The sequence below is a fragment of the Danio aesculapii genome, chromosome 17, assembly GCF_903798145.1.
Source record: "Danio aesculapii chromosome 17, fDanAes4.1, whole genome shotgun sequence".
Lineage (NCBI taxonomy): Eukaryota > Metazoa > Chordata > Actinopteri > Cypriniformes > Danionidae > Danio > Danio aesculapii.
The window spans coordinates 19,436,763-19,461,272 of NC_079451.1; positions in this window are offsets into that span (position 1 = coordinate 19,436,763).

The window sequence follows — 24,510 nt, forward strand, 5'->3', positions numbered from 1 at the left end:
ATCAGTCAAAAAATTTCTGATCATAAGGGATTTCCTGAAAATGGTCATGTGAGTGAGTCTTACTTGTCGACTTTCTGAGTGAGAGCACCCTCTGATGTTGTGTATGTATGAAAGAAAACATTATAGCACTCCCAGAATCCCGCTGGTACTGAATTATCTGTGTCATGTCATCATGTGTATACAATTCATTTTTAAATATAATGATTATTATTACATCACTTAAACACATTCAAACCCAACAGATACATATGGCTGCTTTAAATTTTTTCAACAGATGCTACAGGGGGTATGACGCCATTTCGCTTTCGTCTTACTAGCTGATCGCTTACCTCCATGTGTAGGGCTTTCCCACTGCAACTAGTTTGTCCAGTTAGCTCCTCGTGTACGTCGGCAGACTTGAGATGCAGAGAGGAGTTGACCACGATGACGTCCAGGGAAGAGCAGTTCCAGAAATCAGGTAAGACAAAAACAGAACCAAAAAAATAAAATGAACAAGTGAATAACAGGGTGAGAATGTGGTAAAATCCGAAAACGTGGTGAAAATCAGACAAAGGCTTTTCTTTTTCTGGATGGCTTTTGTAAATCGTTGATTGGGTTTTAGGGAGGTAAGTGGGTGGGCGGGTCAATCGATAAAATTGGTTGGGTTTAGGGAAGGAGGAGGGTGGGTCAGTTGATTGGTCGGTTGGCCACTCAGTCATTCAGTCAGTCAGTTAGACGGTCAGTCAACAGCGGCCTCTGGTGGGTTTATGCGAGAACAGCGGGCGCGAACGGCACTTGCGAGAGAAATTTGAGATCTGAAAAAGCACACACAGCGGCCTCTCGTGGATTTGCGACAACAAAAACTTCAAAAATACATACCTCCCGGGACGTATTTCGCGGTCTCCAGAAACGTCCATAGGACTACTTTTTCAGAATGAGCCTGGGTTGTTCAAACCACACTGAATGTGACCTAATATTTTTTTTCCAATTATATTTATTAATAAATGCTTGTTACTTATGATATATACTGCCATGGGGCTAAGTAAGTGAATAACCCTGCAATGCTCTGTGTACCTGACAGACAAAGTGAGTACAAATACAGAAATTCTGCTCACTACTAGACCAACACTGCAATATTACAACATTTCCCTAAAAACCTAACAAAATGTAAAAAATATAAAAAAATCTTTAATTCCTAGAGGCCCCCTAAAGCAATATCTGAGAGGTTTTGCAATTTTTTTTTCTATATTTGTGTCTTACAAAGTTAAAAAGTATCTCACAAGCTGCAGCACAAACTCAAATGTACATCTCGATATGTGAAAGTGTTCCTCCATATGTTTCATTGATGTTGTTCATAATATCCATGAGCATTTGTTATATTGTCAAAATATAAACAAAGTTGTTTTTAGCTGCGGTTAGCGATTCTGGCAGATGATAAAGTTAGAGGATTTTTTCCTAGTTATTTGGTCCACCCCTGGGACAAAAGCAGCTGCATGAATGCTAAAATTTTAAATAAAAGAAAAACCATCAAGAAAAAGACTGACCCACTTCATTTCGTTTAATACAATCATGGCCATTTACAGGTGATTTTCTGGTTAATGATGTTAGAATTTACTGGTATTTTGGAATGGATGTGTGAATGGTCTTATCTGGCAATATTCCGGAACATCCTTGCCTGTGTGAACAGCACATATTTGAATTTACCGTTTAAGTCGTTCCGGAAATTTTCCAGATATTTACCGGTATCACTATGTGAAAGGGGTAATTATATTACTTAACTGTACCACAGTTTGTTTGAACATGGACTGAGACTCATAGTTTCCGTGTTTTTGGTTGCCAACAAAGTTTGGGAACCATTCATGTTTAGATTTGTTTACAAACTACATATACTATAGCATTTATTTATTTAGGGTTTTTTTTCATTGAAAAATAATTACTTGTTTTTTGCACTATTGATTTCTGTAAACACTGCCGTTATAATCTTTTAAAGCACATCATTTGGACTGTTTTCTATGGAGAATTATTGATTTATTGTTTTTTGAATAATTGATTGATTAACTGATTGTATAACTTTACATCTTAACACTGGAGGAAACTTTTTGTTTAAACCATTTTGAAATTTCATCTTTAAATATGTATAAAATAAAATAAAATAAATAAAATAAAATAAAATAAAATAAAATAAAATAAAATAAAATAAAATAAACAAGCAAATCCCCCAAATTGTATGACTCCAAGTCGAGCTGCATTTTGAAGTTGACCAAACAATGTACTGAGAAGGACACAAGAACAATCAAAACTTATAATTCCTACAAAGGAAATGAGGAAATACCAGTGTGTATGTGAGAATACTTATGAGAGAATGTGAGAATACTTATGAGATTACAGTTTGGATTAGTAAATGACACTTGATTCACATAAGGATCTTATTCAAAGCCCTGGAGCTAAGCTGTCTGTTGCTTAAGATTTTCCAGCTAAAAGCCCCTTCGAGATGGCATATAATGAGACTTTTAATGTCATTAGGGGATTGCTAAGGGCAGACAATTACTTGCAGAAAGCATTTGAAGCATTTGAATGGAAGAGAGCATCTTGCTGCGGGCTGGGAGAGGATCCTCCTTAGCATGTCTTAGAGATGCTTACTGAAGAAGCCATTGTAATTAGTTCAAATGGTCACCAGGGACAATTGGGGCTGAAGAGCTGCAACCCAAGGTCTTGAGAGAGAGAGAGCGATAGAGAGAGAGAGAGAGAGAGAGAGAAAGAAAGAGAGAAGGGTAATAATTATAACAAAAGTCCCCTCCATGCATTCAAACAGTGCACTCTTTCGTAATAAGCTTGATCAAATGGTTATTATTTTCATATTTGCAGTCTTTATCCTTTTTCAGCCCAAGAACCCCCAACCTGCACACAGGGGCAGATCGGTGACCCAGACACAATTGAATTTGCTGTGTCACTCTTTGTTATTGGTTTTACGTTCATTGATGCAAGACGGTCTAATTACGACATTTAAGGTAAAAGAAGCATAACTTAATTCGCTAGATATGCAAAGACGTCAAGACAGTGAATTTAATTCGACTCTTTTCAAGTAGCGTATACTACTGTTAGATTTTATTTATTTATTTATTTATTTATTTATGTATTTATTTATTTATTTATTTATTTATTTAATCTACACACTGTTTATCTTGAAAAGAAAGCAAAAAATGTTGACAACGGAAAAAAAGTTGTATTATGTTTATGTAACATTTAGTTACAAGCTACCCAGCAAGCATTTTTTGTTTTTAAAAGATGTCTAATAGATGTCTAATAGACAGCTAAACATAGTGGCCTTGGCTTAAACAAGGCAAAATTTGGGCTGTCAGTGAAAATCTAATAGATGTTTAAGAATAGGCCAAAACTAGACTAGTCATCGAATAAACAGAAATGAATGACTACACATATAAAGTCTGTCTGATCTTTCTATTTGACGACTAGTCTAGTTTGAGCTATTCTTAGATGTCTATTAGACTTTCACTGACAGGTGTCTAGACGTCAGTTAATCACAAAAATGTTTGCTGGGTATCCAAACAAAATAAAAAGGGATAATTGGATTGTTTTTCCAGTTGTAAAAAGCACATAAGAACATGACGACCATTGTGAGACCAAATTAATTTTATTTCATTGTTTTAATTTTATTTATTTAATTTTATTTCATTCTGTGACTATTTGCAAGCCCTGCTTGTGTTCTGGACACTGGAACCATTTGACAGAGTGACAATAAGACAGATCCCCGTATGACTTCTGAGTGCAGGAAACCTCCCTGTGGTCAAAGAAGGAACTCTTACTTTGGACTGTCTTCTTCATTGTAATCCAAGGGAAATTATTATTAGCTTGTTTCCTTTTTTTGCATTTCTTGACACATTTATTTTTTTCACCTGTCTATATCTAGCAGACCAAGAAAAGCATGTTAAAACCTTAACTGATCAATTGAGAAGTTGCAGTTGCATACTTATATATAGGACTGGGCGATACTGCAAAAATAATTATCACGATATCATGTTTCATATCATTCGATATCGATAATTATTGAATTTTAATTTTTTTATTACATTTAGGAAAGTTACGATTTTTTTATTTTAACCACTTTATTTTAATTTACCAACATTACGAAGGGAAATACTTTTAATAGTCAAAAACAAAAATATTTAAACAAAATATCTCATAAACATAAGTGTTAAAGTGACTCTCAAACTTGATAAATAAAATGTTACAAAGTGTGCAGTGGGAAAGTGTAAATACTGAACAATCAAAGCAAACTTTAAAGTAGATCAACATTTGTATGGTGTGAATAATAATGATCCAGTAAACCTCAAACAAAACAAATGATAATTAAATTTGAGCTTTCAAGTAAAGGAACCAACCATAATTACCAACCATAATATACATATTACAACATTACAAATGTGCTTGCGCATTAGGAAAAGTTCAGATATTTTTCAACTAGCGTCATATGTGCGCCGCTTGCTCAACATGTGCGGATCACTGGAAATGACAAACTTACACCCTAAGCTTATTGCCATTGCTTTCTAGGCACGCGCTTAGCAGCCACATTTCAATAAAACTATAGCGCTTCATACCGAAACTACATACCAAACATTTTTTTAATTGATGTTGGTATTCGGACAATAAATATTGATACCGATTTTATCGCCCAGCCCAACTTATATAAACATGTAAATTATACAAAAGTATTTCAGCTGTAGTAGTTATAATGCATGTTTTATGCAAGTCTCAAATTAACAATTCTCTACTAATTTAATCAGCAATAATTATAGCAACTACATTGCTTTAACAACAAACTAGCAAATACCCAGAAGGCCCTAGAAACTACACAGGTAAGTAATACAAACAGGTGTAGAATAGTGTTCAAAGGCCAAATTTTGGTTTTATTTATCAAAAATCTTGAATGTTTGTCCTTGCGCACAACTGGGCATTCATGAAATCGATGGACATTTAAGTTTACTCCTACACACCCAGAGAAAGAACAAAAGTGTACAGCTTTGATATTGTTTTTGTGTAGTTTCTTCACTTAGCTGAATATCTCTGGCTACAATGTGAAAGTCAGAATGATGGTTGACAGGTGAACAAAAAATATTGGCAAAGAAAGAACAAAGATTGTATTTTGTGACACATTTCTCTTATGAGTACACAGATGAGACTTTTTGGGGATTTTTCTGTATAATTACATAATTACAGATTGCTTATTTTTGGGATTAACTAGATTGCAAACATGATTAATTAAATTGGAACATGAACGAATTAGGTTAACTTATTAGTTTTTACAAATTTAAGTTGATTCAACATAATAACCATTTAAACTGCCCCACCAAGAAAAGAAAAAAAAATTGGATTGCATTTCTTAACTCCTAATGTTGCTAGTTAACACACTCAATGCATCAGTGCAAAACACATCCCATAATTTCTAAAATATCAACCTCTACCAAACGGTAGATGCCTGCCTGTATGTTGATTTACGGTCAAAGCAGCGAAATTAATACATAAACTATGAAAAATCCGAAAATATGAAGTGTAAGACCAATTTATTTAAAAACATTTTTTTCAAAAAAATCTTTTTGAATACTAAATCATCTTTATTTTTTTAAAGTATTACAGATTCTCATGTAACACAATTTGTTGTTGTTGTTGTTGTTGTTGTTGTTGTTGTTGTTGTTTTTACAATAAAACCAAAATCAAGTATAGTAATGCAACAGGATTATGTTTGTTTGATTTTTTTTTTGTAAACCAACAATGCTGTGTTTGTAAACCATTATTTAAATGACTAAATAAATGTATATGATAAATAAATAATAAATAAATAAATGACTTTAACAGTAATTATTTAAAAATTCAAAATATGGTCAACCATTTGGTAGAGCAGGCAGTTAAAGGGTTAAGTTGCCATCCATTATGCACTGTCAGTGTTCTCACGTAGAATGAATCTCTACAAAACAAATTATTAGTTAATTAAAGTCTGTTTTGTATTGTATTGTATTGAATTGTATTGTATTATATTGTATTGTAAAGTTTTTAAACATTTGTATACATGCCAGAAATAAAAATATGTTGTTTCATTATTAATAGACAGCTTGTTAAGTGTTGAATAACTATCACTGCCCAAGATGCTTTTATTTGTTTTATTTAAATGTAATCCGTCTGGGTGACTTTCAACCAGCAAAGCAAAAGCAAAACTGCATCCCTTCTGATACATTGAGTGCTTAATTTCACTCACTTGTTTTTAAATAGTGCATGAAAGTATAGGGGGGCGATTTCGGCTACAGCACAGGAACAAGACTGATACACCTTTCACATGATTTGATCCATAAGATGCCTTGTCTTGGCTTGCCAACAGCATTACATTGCTTTACTACCCCTATAAATATGATTTACAAGGAAATTGAGATAATTAGAAGCGAATTGAGGTGACAGAAGCTCTTACGGGGCATCTGCTTAATATGCTGGGAAAGAAATGAGTTTGTTAATTTGTAAAGGACAAGAGCAATTAAGGCGCTAGGACTGACACAGTTACTTAACTGAAGTTAATGGGGGAGGGACCAAGTAAATGCAAAACCTCACGCCTCGCTCCTCGGCAGTGTAGATCAGAGATGATAGGGCACGACTGAGCATACGCTAAGTTGTTTTTGAGCGCTAAGGCATGGCTAAGAACGTGACCACTGCCCCTAGTCATTTTCAGACTGATCTTCCAATGACAAACTGAAGGCTGTTATTAAGAGTCTTTAAATGACTTGATTCTGCTCTAGAAATGGCCTGGACGTCTTTGCTGTATGGTTTTCTCTTTACACCAATACAAGTTAGAATGGCTCCAAACTGGATCTGATTTATTGAACTGTGTTAGAACATGATGCTACCTACGTTTTTCACAACACCAAAAATGTACAGTACATTTACACTGTAAAAAAAAAGCAGGGTTTCACATAATTTCTTCATGTTGTCCCAAACACAAATTGATTAAGTTAACTTAATAAACATAACTTAAAACAATTGTCACAAAAGAAAACGTAAGAATTGTGTTAGTTCAACCGCTATATTTTAAATAAATAGTTTGAACAAAAAGCAAATGTCATTTTTTGGAGTGTAGAGCTGTAATCGGGCCATAAAAAAGCCCAATCGAATTCGGCCCGAGCCCAACAAGTACATTTTGATTGTACTTTTAAAAAGCCCAAACCCGTTTACAGCCCGACATTTTTCAAATGTGCACATGCACACATCTCTTTTGCCTTTTTTTCAAGAATGAGTTGTTCATACATGTTTTAACATAATTTATTCATAACAAACATATAGGCCACTCAGAAGTTGGAACAAAGAAATAAAATAAGTTCTCTGTAACATCATAACATCTCAGCACTCTAAGTAGGCCTAGGTACATACAAATAGGCCAACACACCAATAAAAATAAGCATTTCCTAACAAATTAAATTGAAAATAAATTCTAAACTGTGACGGGTATGTGGCAATAACGAAATTAAGATAAAGGCTAGAATTGTTTGTTCATCTTCCACCAGCCAACATCATCCATTTCATTTTTCATGACAGCAGCTTCAATGTAGTGAGTGACCTCTTCTTTTTGACTTCTCTGTCATTATTTGTTTCACCTTCGCAGGGATGGGTTTTAAGGTTGTAACAAACGATTTGATTACTTTCTCGTGCTAATCAAAGTGCATCACATGACCGTTCATTTACCGCACAAGCCAGAGCGCGAGCCCAGACCGACCCCATCTAAAATGATTAAAAATTAAGCCTGTACTCTTCCGAACCCGTCGAGTCCAGTCATACATACAATTCACTGCAGTTTCAAGTGAGGGGTTATATGTCCTGTGTAACGATGTGAAGGGTTGACTGTAATCTCACCTAAGGTGGTAAAAGGTCTAAAAAGGCCCTGCTTATTACAATAGTACATTCTCATTAAAAATGGCATCAAAAATGGAAAATGTTTGTCAAAAACATACATTTAAGAAGGTATCTCAGGAGACAAGAAACATAGACACCTTGGCTAAAACAAGACTTTGGACAACTTTGGGCTGTCAGTAATTTTTTTTGGACTATTGTTAGATGTCTATTCGATTTTCAGTCATTAAACAGACAGATTTGACAGACTTGCAGTCATTCATTGCTGTCTATTTGATGAGTTGTCTATTTTTTTATGCTATTGGTAGACGTTAATTAGATTTTCAGTGACAACCCAAATTTTGTCTTTTTTTAATCCAATACATATGTTTAGCTAGACTGATCGAGAAAATCATAACTATTTTACGTTTTGTCAGTTAAAGGGTCTTGAAACCCCCCTCATTCAGTTCAAGTGTACCTCAGAATTTTTTTCAAAAAATGCTCCAAGATGGGTGTGGAGCTCTGCGAGCAGAGGGGGGAGTGGGCGTGGCCGGCAGAGCTGGGTAAAAAAAAAAGGGGCTTTTGTCATTTGGCTCAGGACAAAAAAAAATCCAATACCAAATGTAAGGGGACACTCGATTTAATAGTTTACAAAGTTTAAATGCAAAGAAATAAACAGTAATGTAACAGTGAGAAGTAATGTAATGCTGTGACATACAATATATAATATATAACCACAATTTGTTATATCATTATAAAGATAATCATGTTTAAATAAACACTATAAATGAGGAGGACTTCTCTCCTCCGGAATTCCCGGGCCTGAATGCAGACACAGTTGACAGCGGTACAGCAGGTCTCTTTCCCTATCTATTTTAACAATTAGCCCTGCCGGTAATCTGGGGAATTTTAAACATGTGCCAACACAGCAGCACAGATAAAGGCGATGTGTCTGAATGGTAACGGACTCAACTGATAAAAGACAAAGTCCACCACTCTCCAATTCCGCTCTCCCAACAAAAATGCTTGCTACACACAAACAGGTTGGCTGTATCGGTGGCTCTGGCAGCATCGTGGAGAAAGCCATCCAAAAAAAACTTTGTGGATCATGGAAACAAACACATACAAGCTTTCATGAACGGCTAAATACTGCATGCCATGCTTCTCATAGGACAAGAAAACTCAGCTATGAATAATAATGAGAAACCGACAGGTCATCACTAGGCTCCACTAGAAGATGCACGCTACATCAGTGATTTTGATCCTGCCCCCAAAACTATTTTTGGAAGATGAAATTAGCTGACAAAAGCTTCAAATTATCCAGTTTTCCCCACAATTAAAGCTGACAGGTACTAACGTTGTCTTAACTGATATTCAACACACAACACACAAATGTTAAAGTCTCAAAAACAGTACTCCATGGTGTCTTGAACATTTAAGAGGCTAATTGGTACGTATTCATACAAATTCAGTCAAACGAAAATAAAAGATTTTTAAAAGGAGGTGTGGTACCCAACGCCGCAAATCGTACTAATTGAACAAATGTGATTGTACCAATTCGTATGAATTAGCCACTAAATCAAAAAGTTACGAATTGCTGTGAGATTGTGTTGGTTTAGCTATCTATTAGACATACAGTAGTCAATATTAGTGATTCAAACCCTTCATCAAAGTTGTCCTGAAACTATTGAACAAAATCCATTTATGTCAATTTTGACAATTTTTGTATCCACTTCAAATGTTGACTACTGTATATCAAACACAAAAAATGCTTACTGGAATATCACAAATTGTACAAATAGCCAAATGTCACCACAGACAACTTTTCCCAATGAGTTTAAATGAGTTATAAAACACATAAATCATTATTATATTAGACCGTAGCTTTTTAGGGAAGTTGATTATTTACAAATACGTGAAAAATAAATGTGATTGTACATTATCCCTCATTAAAAAGAACCAAAGAAGGACCATATAACTTTAGTTTTTAGCACACGTTTGGATGGTTGAGAATGTGCTTCAATTGCAAGCTGTTTTGATATACTTTTGATCTTTCAGAGCATAATCAAAGATAAATATGTGCTGTTTTATGCCTGAATGTTACCCTGTATCAGAGTGCATCTGTTATCCAACATTGCACTTGATAGGTGAAAAGAAAAGGGTCTCTTTATAAAGCAAAGAGTTGTTGGTTTATGTTGCAGATGCTTGTGTTGTTTCATAGGGAGTCTCATTCTCCTACCCAATGGCCATGGCCTTTGTGGCTCTGACATCCCTCATATCTTTTATTTACTTGTTGTTCAGTGAGGACCTCCTTCAGGCGTTCACAGCCCTCAGGCTTGCTGCAGGCAATGAGCACAGACAGGTCACTACAGCTGGGGCTGTATCATCACACACCTTCCTCCCGCAGCTGATCCTAGAGCACTCATTCACATTGCAAGTAACAAGCACTCTCATTTAATAAGATGTATTATCTCACAATAAAATACATCAAGCACAACTTTTCCAATGGGCCGGGAGTTCTGTCAAACTTTTACAGATTTAATGGGTATATGGTGATGTAACTGACTATGCTACTGCAGGAAATCTAATCTGTCTTTGTTGAGTCTTTAAACAGTTAAGAAAAAAAAGTTTCTTTTTGCCATAGCATACTGAATTTGATTTATCAATGGATAACAGCTGTCTAAACTACTCTATGTAACTAGCTAAAACAACAAAATATTTTGTGTATAATTATTTTTTTTTTGGCAGACTACTTTTAAATGACTGTCAACAGTCACTGTCTGCAACTGTAGATATTTATTTTTTATTTATATCTGGTTAGACTTGAACTAATTTTCTTGCTAAACTCACACAATTACTGTACAAGATAAAGGCATTACAAACAATAAAAAGTTAAACCAAAAGGGAAAATTCTGACTTCATTTATTCTGTTGAATACAAAGTTATTCATCCATTAAAGACTGTTAGAAAGCAGCAGCCATTGACTTCCATTGTGTTTTTGTTCTTGCTATAGATGTAAATGGTTGCTGATTTCTAAAATTACTAAGAATATCTTATTTTGTGTTCAACAAAAGTTTAGAAATACTAGTATGAATAAGGCCCAATCCCAATTCAACCTGTTAGCCCTTCCCCTTACCCAATGGTGTTTCAATTCTCTTTAGCTTGAAGGCTAGATAGCCCTTGAAATGGAGATTTTTCAGGACCACACTCAAAACTAAGGGATACACCAGCTACAACGGCAGCATGGCTGCACACGGAAGTAAAGAGATGCTGTTACGGCCAGCTCGCTCTAGACCAGGGATGGGCAAACTCCATCCTGGAGGGCTGGTGTCCTGCATAGTTTTGCACCAACCCTAATCAAACACACCTGCTTGTAGCTTTCTAGTGATCTTGAAGACACTAATTAGGGTGTTCAGGTGTGTTTGATTAGGGTTGGAGCAAAACTCTGCAGGGACACCGGCCCTCGAGGATCGAGTTTGCCCATGCCTGCTCTAGACCGTACCATAAAAAGGATCAGATACACACAAAAGTATGTAATGAAACAAACATTTATTGGAGATTTATTGAAGGGAATAACAAAATATAACAAACTTTCTAGGGATTTGAAACAATAAAGAAATCAACTGAAATAAATTAACTAATTAACTGTGACGAGGACACTGAAAGGTAAGAAAAGGGAAGACAGGGTCGTAACAATGCACAAATAAGTATTTTTTGTCATTATTGTGAATTTTTACAACAAACAAGCATGTTTTAATACCCTGAAAACCGCAAGCGTGTTTTACCATCATGGTTTAAAAAAACTAATAAAAAATGCTAAATTTGCTAATAATGTTAATGTTGTTTTTGTGTGTTTAGATGAATATGTCCATGGTGTAAATGCACAGTACAGTTACAATCTTATAGGCACATTAGATCGTTATGATAACATGGTATTGTTGCCTTCAGTGATTTCTTATTAGAAATCTTGTTAGAAGATAAATACCAAAAAATTACTGGAATAACTACAGCAATTCAATTCAATTCACCTTTATTTGTATAGCGCTTATACAATGTAGATTGTGTCAAAGCAGCTTCACATAAAAGGTCATAGTAAATAGGAACAGTGTAATTCAGTTTGTAGTGTTTAGGTTCAGTTCAGTTTAGCTCAGTTCAGTGTGGTTTAAAAATCACCACTGAGAGTCCAAACACTGAAGAGTAAAACCAACGATGCGCAGCTCTACAGATCCCGAACCATGCAAACCAGTGGCGACAGCGGAGAGGAAAAAAAAAAACTTCACCAATTGGCGAAAGTGAAGAAAAAAAAACCTTGAGAGAAACCAGGCTCAGTTGGGCACGACCATTTTAATTTCTCCCCTGGCCAGTCACATCATCGATCTCATATGAAGTAAGAGATCGCGATGACAAGATGATGTGTGCAGGTGCTGTAGTGGTGTCCCATTTCTTAGAGGTAAAATTTGAAGCCCTTTCAGCCAAAGGGAAAGGGGTAGGGGTAAAAAAAATAGAATTGGGCCTAAATAGTGAGCATTTTTTGTGTCTGCTTAACATAGTTTAAAAACCTGTAGTAATATGCATATGAAAAGTGATATTTTTCAGCATTATTGTGGTTGTACACAGATAGAGTACAAGATTCAGACACTGAACTCCTTTTTCTGAGTAAACAGGAAGAACCTCAGGTAGGTCAAAGCCATTTTCATTCTCTCCCATTAATCAAGGTCACAACTTTTTGCTCTTGCTTTAGACAGTAAATGTTTTAGACAAAAAGAATTGCAGTTGTTACAGCAATAAAAATGCACATTGAGCCGAGCAAACCTACTTATCCCACCTCACCCCCCAAATAAATCAATACATAAAAATCAGAAACCATTATTTATTTGTTTGCTAAATAGCTTCAATAAGCTGATGGCACTACAATCTGCTCAAGCAAACCGGAAAACTAAAATGTCTTATGGAAATGGTTTTCAGCAGTTGGATTGAACCTTTTGGTGTTGGCTGCATTCCAATTCTAACTGCTGTTCTTTAATCACAGGGGAGTTTTGTCCTTATTGTCAACGACCTGACAGCACACACCCTGAAACAGCAGCCACATCTCAAGAAAGGATGCAGCTGCTTGCGAAGGAATTGCAGGCTTCACTAAACACAACCAACCAGAATTTCACAGGAAACATGTCCAGCCCAGGACAAACAGAACTTCACCAAATGTTGTAATGCACCTTACAGAAAATAGAAATGATGTCCCAGCTCTGACACACATATAAATGAGTTGAAGGAGTTGTACAAGCAGAAGGTACTGCACTTATAAAACCACCCACATCTCTTGCCACTGTTACATTGCTGGAGCTGGTACTCCGTCTAAAGCTGTTCACATAAAAATCGTCATGAGCCCTTGTATCTGCTGATCCTGTAGCCATTCTGATTCATTTCAGCCTGCTTCGATTGTAATTTGAACCAGTGTATTCACATCGGAGGTGGATTCACTAAGGACTCTAAATGCTTGGTTTCTAAGGCCAGGCGAGTGCTGTTTACCTGCACAACTCTTAAGGCTTATTTATACTTCTGCACTGAGTGATCTCTGTGGCCTGCCTTGCGCGTAGTCATGCGTTTCTACTTTTGTGCGCTGTTAGTGTTGCTCGGCAATAAAGCATCTGAAACGCTAGCTGGCAGCAGGTTTTTAATGTTCCAAGTTTTTAATGTTCAAGTTTCTTCGCTGGTGTTTTGTTTTTTAAAACTCGCTCATTCTGAGGCGGGAACTGGTGGGCATGCAACAACTTTAATCAGAAGATAAATACAAAACAACAGTTTCCATCTAGAGCTCCTTCACGGGACTACACACTTGTAAACACTCACTCCATCTGGCTCGTGGCTCTCAGCACCGCCCACTCTCGTCACTGCTACCAAGCCGACCAATCACAGAGCTTGTGCTATGCGTCATTGTGAAGTGTAGTTACATTTTTTGAGAGGTGTGTGTCAGCATCGGCAACAGCCACGGTGAGAGATATGCGTCTGCGCCGGAACATAAGCGTTCGCTTGATGCAGAACTATAAATTAGCCTTATAAATAGCCTTAAACTATAAATTTACCGACCCATCTTGTGTATACTGTAGTTCCATTTGTCAGCAAATGTCATATTCATGTATCCATACATTTTTTTTTTCTTTTTTAAATATTTCCCAAATGATGTTTAACAGAGCAAGGAAATGTTCACAGCATGTCTGATAATATTTTTTCTTCTGGAGAAAGTCTTATTTGTTTTATTTCAGCTAGAATAAAAGCAATTTTTTATATTTTAAAACCCATTTCAAGGTCAATATTATTAGCCCCTTTAAACAATTTTTTTTCAATAGTCTACAGAACAAACCATCATTATACAATAACTTGCCTAATTACTCTAACCTGCCTAGTTAATCTAATTAACCTAGATAAGCCTTTAAATGTCACTTTAAGCAGTATAACAGTGTCTTGAAAAATATCTAGTCAAACATTATTTACTGTCATCATGGCAAAGAGAAAATAAATCAGTTATTACAAATGAGTTATTAAAACTATCATGTTTAGAAATGTGTTGAAAAAATCTTCTCTCTGTTAAACAGAAATTGTGGAAAAAATAAACAGGCCGGCTAATAATTCATGGGGGCTAATAATTCTGACTTCAACTATATATGCAATGCTCCAGATTTCCTGTGTGCGATTCAAAATGGAAACTCAAGCATGGGAAGCGAGAACACACTACCAATTCACTAGGGGAGTGAGGTTTACCTGCAAAGCTCTAACTAGCTGGCCATTTATCCCCTTAAACGTCACTCCCATCTGGGTCACTGCACCAATATAACTCCCCCTATTACACATTGACCTGCTCCATGTGGGTTTTGAACCAGCAATTCTGATATGGGAGGCAGGTGCTTGTGAATCTACAGAGATCAGAAGAGTGAGGTGTACTCACAAAGCTCTTATACAAAGCCTCTTTTACACTGACATATGTGAAGTTTTTTCGAGGTACTACTTTACAATGCCTTTGTTTGTAAAAGGAAACAGCAAAATTCCAATTACTAAGCAAATAGGATAGCCTTTCATGTGCAATAATGTGTATATGTATACCTTGGTCCTTCTCCCCTTGTGGCCTCTACTTCATTGTTACTATATGTAAAAATGTTTACATACTCCCAGGGTCGTTTATATCAAAATTGATATTTAGCCGCACCATATTGGTGTTTCATAACATCTATGTTTTATCAGGTGGGTCTTTAACCAAACACTCATCCCCAAACCTGAAAGACCAGGACAAACACACATACACTACGGACAATTTAGCTAACCCAATTCACCTATAGCACATGTCTTTGAACTTGTGAGGGGAAACCAGAGCACCCGGAGGAAACCATCGTGAACATGGGGAGAACATGCAAACTCCACACGGAAATGCCAAATGACCCAGCCAGGGCTCGAACCAGCGACCTTCTTGCTGTGAGGCGAAAGCGCTACCCACTGCGCCACTGTGTCCCCAGTATAAACAATAATAATTATAAAATTAACAATATAATTTCCAGAAATTTCCAGAGTCTAGTTATGTACTGGTTTTCCCATAGAGAGCAAATGATTGGTTCGTTGTACTCACAGACCTCTGACATAAAAAGGATGAAAAAAAAAAAGGAAATCATAACTAGGACAAAGGCCCGTGCTATCAGCACTAAGCGATTCATGCCAAGCCAATTATTTTAAGTGGAGACTTCATTAAGACATTAATTAAAGAGTGCCCTGATATGTCATGTTAGCCATTGAATGTTTTGTTAGAATTGAACATTTTGCAGAATTACATTCTACAATTGAATTATTCCAGTTTGTGCACAGTGATATACAGGTATAGACGAGACGCTCTTCAGGACAGAGCTGCAAGTGGGCATGAGTGCAGTATTCAGTAACACTTAAGCCACAATCACAATAGAATGCCTTTTATTTTATGTATTTGCTAATATATATTACAAATATTTTAATGTAATGTTTAAAACATACATTTAAAATATAAATATTATCTCCACTTGCCAACTTTATGAATTCTAATTTTTCTTCATTTTTTCAGCAAAGAGGTTATGTTATAATTGTATAGTTCTTCTATTCCTCTATTGAAGTCAGAATTATTAGCCCCCCTGAATGACTAGCCCCGCTGTTTATGTTTCCCCAATTTCTGTTTAATGGAGAGATTTTTTTAACACATTTCTAAACATAATAGTTTTAATAATAATAGTTTAACTCATTTCATTCATTTTCTTTTCGGCTTAGTCCCCATATTAATCTGGGGTCGCCATATCGGAATGAACCGCCAACTTATCCAGCATTTGTTTTATGCAGCGGATGCCCTTCCAGCCGCAACCCATCACTTGAAAACACACACACACCTATTCACACACACATACACTACGGACAATCTAGCTTACCGAATTCACCTGTACCGCATGTCTTTGGACTGTGGGGGAAACCGGAGCACCCGGAGGAAACCCACGCGAACACAGGGAGAACATGCAAACTCCAAACAGAAACACCAACTGACCCAGCCGAGGCTCGAACCAGCAACCTTATTGCTGTGAGGTGACAGCAGTACCTACTACGCCACTGTGTTGCCCAACTCATTTCTAATAACTGATTTATTTTATCTTTGCCATGATGACAGTACATAATATTTGACTAGAAATTCTTCAAGACACTTCTATACTGCTTAAAGTGACATTTAAAGGCGTAACTAGGCTAATTAGGTTAACTAAGCAGGTTAGGGTAATTGGGCAACTTATTGTATAATGATGGTTTGTTCTGTAGACTATCGAAAAAATATAGCTTAAAGGGGCAAATAATTTTGACCTTCAAATGTTTATAAGACTTTCTCTAGAAGAAAAAATATTATCAGACATACTGTGATTTTTTTTTTACTCTGTTAAACACAATTTGGGAAATATAAAAAAAAAAAAAAAAAAGAAAAAAAAAGGTGGGCTAATTATTCTGACTTCAACTGTATGTGAATTTCTTTGCAGATGTAACTAGTTTCTTCATTGTATTGCTGTTAAATTTAAATGGTTGCATGACATGACAAAGTACTTGGAGAGAAAAAAAAAGACGTTTAGTCTAATTTACCACAAAACGGTGTGCACAATAATTATAGTATAGAGCAAAACGATGTTCAAAGTTGTTTTAATTTTAAACATCACGCCGCAGAACAGTTTAAACTGAGTGACCTTTTATAGTTTTAACAGCATTTGACCTTGAAGTCCCTTTATGTAATTTGTATTATCTGCATAAATTCGAAACACTAATGGAAACAACTGTTAGAATGAGTACAGGACAGTAAATTTACACCTAATGGCCAAGTTAAAGCTGGAAAGATGTAGGATACTTTGGGATCAATTATAGGTGAACTGAAGTGTCATATTTCACAATTAGTCATTTGCACGAGTGTTATCTGTTAATACAATAAAACCCAATTATTAAAACAATATGCTAGAACAGAAAGAGCAGAGGCCAGCATCCAGGGCAGAGTGTTCACTTCAAATATAAAACAAAGTTTTCAGTAAAGCAAAGCAAAAATCTTAAGAATGTAAATGCACCATAACAAACAATAACTAACCATAAACTGAAATAAATGGGGTAAATAAACAAGGAACAGGTGGACACAATAGGTAGCTGTAGTAGAGAAGAGAATGAATGATGCATCTGAAATTGCCAACCCAGGCACATTTTGACAATGTACCGCTATATACATTTCTGGAGAGCGCCAAATACTGTACATCCCAGGAGCTACATTTTTTTTTTTGCAGTTTTTGTTTTTGCAAATCCACCAGAGGCCGATGTGTACGCTTTTTCAGGTCTCAAATTTCTCTCACGAGTGCCATTTGCATCTGCTGTTCTCATGTAAATCCACCAGAGGCCGCTGTTAATTAACTCACTGACAGACTGAATGACTGACCAATCGACTGACCCACCCTCCTCCTTCCTTAAACCTAACCAATGGTGTTATCAAAAGCAGTGATTGACCCGCCCACCCACTTCCCTAAACCCACGTTTTAAAAAGCAATCCAGAAAAAGAAAAGCCCTCACCTAATTTTTACCATGTTTTTCAGATTTTACCACATTCCCACCCTGTTATTTACTTGTTTATTTTTTTAGTTCTGTTTTTGTCTAACCTGCTTTCTGGAACTGTTCTTCACCAGACTCAAACCCTGTTGTCATGGTCAATTCCTCTCTGCATCTCGACATGGCGAGCTAACTCCACAAACTGGTAACAGCGGTAAAGCCGTCCAAATGAAGGTAAACAGTCAGCTGGTAAGTGTGAAAAGGAATGACGTCATACCGCCCCGTAACGTTTGTTTTAAAGACGAAATGCAGCCATACGTACGTCTGGCTACACAATTCGCAATCTCCAGAAATAAATATATGTTTTTAGAATGAGTCTATGCTGGAAATTTCATAGTGTCTGAACAGGTATTCCTTTTGAATTTGAAGTTCTCGCTGTTAATATGCTGTGTTCACACCAGATAAATTGTGTTATTTGCGCGCAAATAGACATGTAAACATTTTGAGTTTACTTGCTTCATTCGTGCGTTAAATCCGCTTCTTTTGCTGTGAAATTCATTTCACAAAAGACGCAGATTGCGTCATGGGCAGGGCTTCTGTCTGCCTAACATGGATTTTATTGAGAGATTAGCTGTGTTTATGTGCTTTAGGAAAACTGAAAAACAGGGTCGATTTGTTTGGAGGCGTGCCTGAGTCCACTAGATCCATTCTGTGGGGCACCCAGCTCTGTGAGCTCATTAACTCCTCCAGAAACTATACCTGGATGATGGAAGCTTTCAACTGAGCCAAGCCCAGTTTGATGAACTGTTGTCAGAAGGACTTACAACCGGGACACCAACACCAGGCGCTACGTCATAATCATGCCCCTACAAGAGAAAGCTCCTGATTGGTTAACGTGGCGCGAATGTCAGCTGAAGTTCAGATTTTCAACTCAAGCAATTCAAAATCGATTCAATCGCACAAATCACTTAACTCGCACCACTTCATTCACGCGAATCGCGTCATTTGCACCATCTCATCTGTGCGTCTATTCGCGTCTTGGCATTGACTTAACATGTAAATCACTCGGGCTTGACGCTTCTTTCGTGTCTGGTGTGAATGCAGCATTAGAACATCTGCAATGTTGTCATTACCATGGCATCATTTTACTTCCATTATTTACTACCTGCACTTTACTTCCATTTATAAACCTTCAACCATGGCTTAACAGGATATAGTAAATTGTAAAATAGAATCTGGGCCAAAGCAATAGTTTATCAATTTTTTTATTTTGTTTTATTTATTTATTTATTTATTTATTTATTCTATACTGTTTTCTGAACACTATAAATTCCGATGTACTTAGCATACACAGCACTAAATTGGTAAATAAACAAGAAACAGGTGGACACAATATGTAGCTGTAGTAGAGAGAAGAATGAATTATGCATCTGAAATTGCCAACCCAGACTCATTCTGAAGACGTACTGATAAATACATTTCAGGAGAGCGGCAAATACGTCCCAGGAGGAACATTTTTTTGGAGTTTTTGTTTTTGCGACTCCACCAGAGGCCGCTGTGTATGTTTTTTCAGATCTCAAATTTCACTCGTGAGTGCCATTCTTACCTGCTGTTCTCGCGTAAATCCACCAGAGGCCGCTGTCGACTGAATGACTGACTGACTGACTGACTGACCGACTGACCTACCCTCCTCCTTCCCTAACCCCAACCAATAGTGTTTTCAAAAGCACAGATTGACCCGCCCACCCTCTTCCCTGAACCCAACGACAGTTTTAAAAAGCAATCCAGAAAAAGAAATGCCCTCGCCTGAATTTTTTTATCCATTTTTTTGTTTGTTTTATTTATTTATTCTAAACTGTTTTCTGATCAATATAAATGTACTTAGTATACTTACAGTACTGCATAATAGTATGTGATTTGGGACCCATATAACTCTATCCCTAAAGCTTGACCTATGACTCCAGAGCAGAGTACCAGCCTGCAGAATGATTCCACGGCTTAGTGTTCAAAGAAAACTTGAATCCAAATAGCTGGATAATTGTGCCTTAAAGTACTGAAGGTCAGTCTGCTTCCAAACACAAATAGCCTGTCAAAGACTTTGTCAAAGCACAGCTCCGTCTGACCAGGCAGTTAACCTTTTCCTTCAAGAGTCGTTCAGCTCTGTAAAACTCTCACTTAAAATCACCTCACACATCTGCACTTTCCTTTTGAACAATGTTCCTTAGAGCAGGTACAACCTCAGAATGTAAATAGACAAATAAGCACCGTCCAATATCACAGGGTTTGTCAGCACCCTAGTATAAATATGATGTACGATCCAAGCAATAGATGTGACCTTGTCAAAGGCGGCACCTAAAATGTTGATGAATGAAAGGAGAGGGGGATAAGGTAAAGTAGGCAGGTGATGGGAGGGTGACAGTGATGGAGAACGCTCTCAGAAAATGCTGCTGTTTGGGGTGACAGGTGTTCGAGAGATCCCTCAGATGCAGGTTCCAGCGTGGAGAGGAGCTATTGGAGATATTTAGCGGGGAAGCGGCCAGATTCCTGCAACGGTCATTAAATAGAAGAGAGGCAGTCGGAGTGAAAGGTATCCGTGAGGCATGCGAGGCCTGATAGGACATTTCCAAGTCTGAAGATAGCTCCGATAGTTGGGAGACACCCAACCTAAAGTTAATAGCTAGTCATAGGATACTTTTATTTTACATCTACTATGTCTATCACGTAACTGTAACATGGTGATATCTTTAGTGGAGGATGACAAGCTTATTCTATGGTGTTGTCACATACATCAGCTGAAATCTGAGCTGACTTCCAACAAGTTCTCCCAAGGGATGCATTGGGGGATTTCTTTTACTATTTCACTCTCATAAGGCTTGCTATCTCATGCCAAGATGCAACCTCAAGCAAGGACTCTGGAAATATCCGTCACATGGAATGAGCAGTCTGGCAAGCGCTGGAAATAAATCATTTAGCTTGTATAAACTATCAGCGGGTTGGGAAGTTTATGAACTTTGAGGTGCATTGGGTCATTAATCATAACTGAGGCTGAGGACTTAAGAGGAGATCCCCCCACCCACGCTCACCCCCTCTGTCTTTCTTCTTCTTCTTCTACTCCTCATCCTCCCGTTATTGTACATCCACCATTCTTTTGACAGCAGATTTTAAAAAATGATGTCAAAAGGTGATAATTCAGGGAGAGAATGGGGTTGGAATAGATGGATTAGCCTGGTATCTAGAGGTTGGATGTCAACCCCTGCATTCTGCTTTTCTTTACCCTCTCTACACCTCTAATAGAGTGGGTGCAAGTAAATAGGGGGTAAGTCTGAAAAGGTTTTACCCCATGGCATAAAACTTTCACTTCTTTTCCAGTACATGAACTAGGAAAAAACAGCGGATGTAGGGCCACTTGGATATATTCAGTCTTCAGCTAGGATGCTGTAAACAAAAGGATTCGTTTGAAACAGGTTTAGCAAGTTTGCTGTCACTACTACTGTATCTATTATGCAACCAAACACCAGTTAGGACAGGTGGAATGAGCACACTTTTAAATATATTTCAGCCCATTCTCACAAGGAAATGTAACTATTTTCATATATATGAATTCATACAATTTCACTGGTATGAAAATATAAGGTTTATAAAAAGAGCATTGTCCCCTTAATCCCACCCCTCCTCGGAGGATTAGCAAATTGTAATGAAATAAATATACAAATAAAATTTTTCAAATTGTATTGAGATTGCATTGAATATTTTGTATTTTAGGTTTATATGTTGAAAATGAATTAACGTAGGCTCATTCTGAAAATGATCCCTATATACATTTCTGGAGGTCGCGAATTATAAAGTCAGAAGTACGGAAGGATGCATTTTGTTTTTAAAATGAATGCTACAGGGTGGTATGACGTCGTTCCTTTTCGCGCTTACCAGCTGACCACTTACCTCCATATGGACAGATTTCCCGCTGTTACCAGTTTGTCAAGTTAACTCGGCATGTACGTCAGTAGACTTGAGATGCAGAGAGGAGTTGACCACAATGAAGGGATTGGAGTCCGGCGAAGAATGGTTCCAGAAAGCAGGTAAGACAAAAACAGAACCCCCCCCCCCCCCCCCCCCCCCCAAAAAAAAAAACACCCAGTAAATAACAGTGTGAGAATGTGGCAAAATGTGGTAAAAATTAGGCAAGGGCTTTTCTTTTTCTAGATTGCTTTTTAAAATGGTTGGTTGGGGTTTAGGGAAGTGGGTGTGCTTTAGAAAGTACTATTGGTTGGGTTTAGGGAGAAAGGAGGGTGTGCCAGTCGATCAGTCATTCAGTCAGTCAAATAGTCACTCAACAGCGGCCTTTGGTGGATTTACATGAGAACAGCAGGCACGAATGCCACTCACGAGAGAAATTTGAGATCTCAAAAAGCATAATCAACGGCCTCTGGCGGATTCGCATAAACAAAAACTGCAAAAAAAAAAGCTCCTGGGACTTATTTGGCGCTCTTAGGAAATGTATATAGAGGTACGTTTTCAGAATGAGCCTGGGTTGAATTTTACTGCTTTGTTCAATTAAGATATTTGATCTGTTTACCCCATTTATATTACGATACAATATTTTTTCTGTTTGTAAACATCAGGTTAATGTACATTATCTGAGATAATGTATTTGTATTACTATATGATCTGCAATTCTGTTTTAATTGAGTATAATATTTTCTGAGAAAAAATATAAGCTAGTTTGATGGACTGTTGACTGGTTTTAGAGACACCATCATACTGTATATACAGTGGGGAAGATAAGCATTGAACACATCTTTTTCTACAAATTAAGTTATGCGTAATAAAATGAAATGATGCAGAGACAAAGTATTGAACACATGAGGAAAGGAAGGTGAAGAAAGGCAGTGAAAGCCCAGACAGCAGCTGAAATCTCATAGTTCTTCAGCCACCCTCTGCCCTTTGCCACTGTAAATTAATATTAGCTGCCTCAGTCCAACATCTACATTACCAAGATGATGAAGATGAAACCAGGGTGGACATTTCAGTAAGACAATGATCCAAAACAGTCAAGGAAATTCTCAAATGCTTTCAGAGAAAGAAAATCAAGCTGTAGAATGGCCCAGCCAATCACCTGACTTGAATCCAATATAAAATACAAATTAATGATCAAATTTGAAAGACGAGACCCACAGAACCATCAAGATAATTCTTTTGAAGTCTGTGAAAAACTTACACCTGAGCAAATCATGTGACTTCATTCTCCATATAAGAGCTGTCTTTAAGCTGCCAGCACCAAAAAAATATAGTTGGGTTTTTGGTTTAATTCTATGTCAACAGCTAGTAGGTAGCTAAAATGACGTATTCAATATTTATTTTCCCCGCAGTAACGAGGTACTACCTTTTTATTGCTTCAATAATGTTAACCTGCTTTCAAGGTGTGAATAACCAAGGGTTAATAATGGCCATAACCCAAGGATTTCCCCAGGTTAAATGGGGCCTTAACCTAAGGTTTAACCCAGGGTCAGAAGATTATTCCATGCATACACTACAAGCAGGTCTGCTTTATTTGCATGCTTGATTTTCACTGAAAACCTTTTCAGTATTCCTAATGTCACATTCAGAGAAGTCAACACCTCTGAGCTCATAATGAAACTTGAGAAAGAGCAAGGTCAGTGTTCATATAAAAATCTTCATGCCATTGGGAAAATTGGAGAGCTTTAATTAAATATGCTCCGTAGTCTGGGTTCAAAGATCCCTGGCTCCTTGGTGAAGGCAGTCCATCTGTCCAGCGATCCCTCCAATTCCCACCCACCACCTTTAATTAGCAGTGGATACCCGCGCCTCTCGCTAGCTGATCCCCTTGCACGCGCAGAGAAAAGTGAAAGAGTGAAGGAATCCATCTGTCTTCTGTCTATGGTGAAGAATCGCAGATTAACACACTTCAGTCCATTGAATGCTGGGAATTCCTCTCCTCGGGTGTGAGCCAGAGGATCCGCAGCTGTTTCGGCTATTAATAAATGTGGCGTGTGTATGCGCGTGTCTGTGTGTGTATGTTTGGATAGTGTGACTGCCAGCGCGTGGCCTTGAGTGTTACTCCAATCGTTAGCAAGCAGCGCCTTGAGAAATTGAGTTGAGAGCAGAAGAGTGTAAACTGCTCTTTGAGCCGTAATCCTTCTTTTAAACTCGGCCTGTGATCTCCAGTAATCACTCGTTCTGTTCGTCCTCATCTCACTAGATCATGGTGCCCTAAACCTCCAAAAGAATGGATGAAGTAAAAACATCCGATTTTATATTCTGAAATTCAGATAACTGTGCCTGATGAGGCTGTGTTGAATCAGAGTGCTTCAGCCTGATTACAATTCAATATATTTGGCACTGATTGGTTTAAGCAATTAGCAATGATGCATTAGCAACCAATGCTTGCTGGTTTGTCTACACTTCCAGCTCAACCCCCACCAGAGAACCTCAAAAATTGGTCTTAATACAGTGATTTACATAGATTTTTAAAATTATTTGAATGTAATTTACAATTTTATAAATAACACTTATTCACATAGGTTTAAAAAAAAAAGGGTGTAGTAATGATCAAATATTGTATATTATTGTTTTAGGTGGACT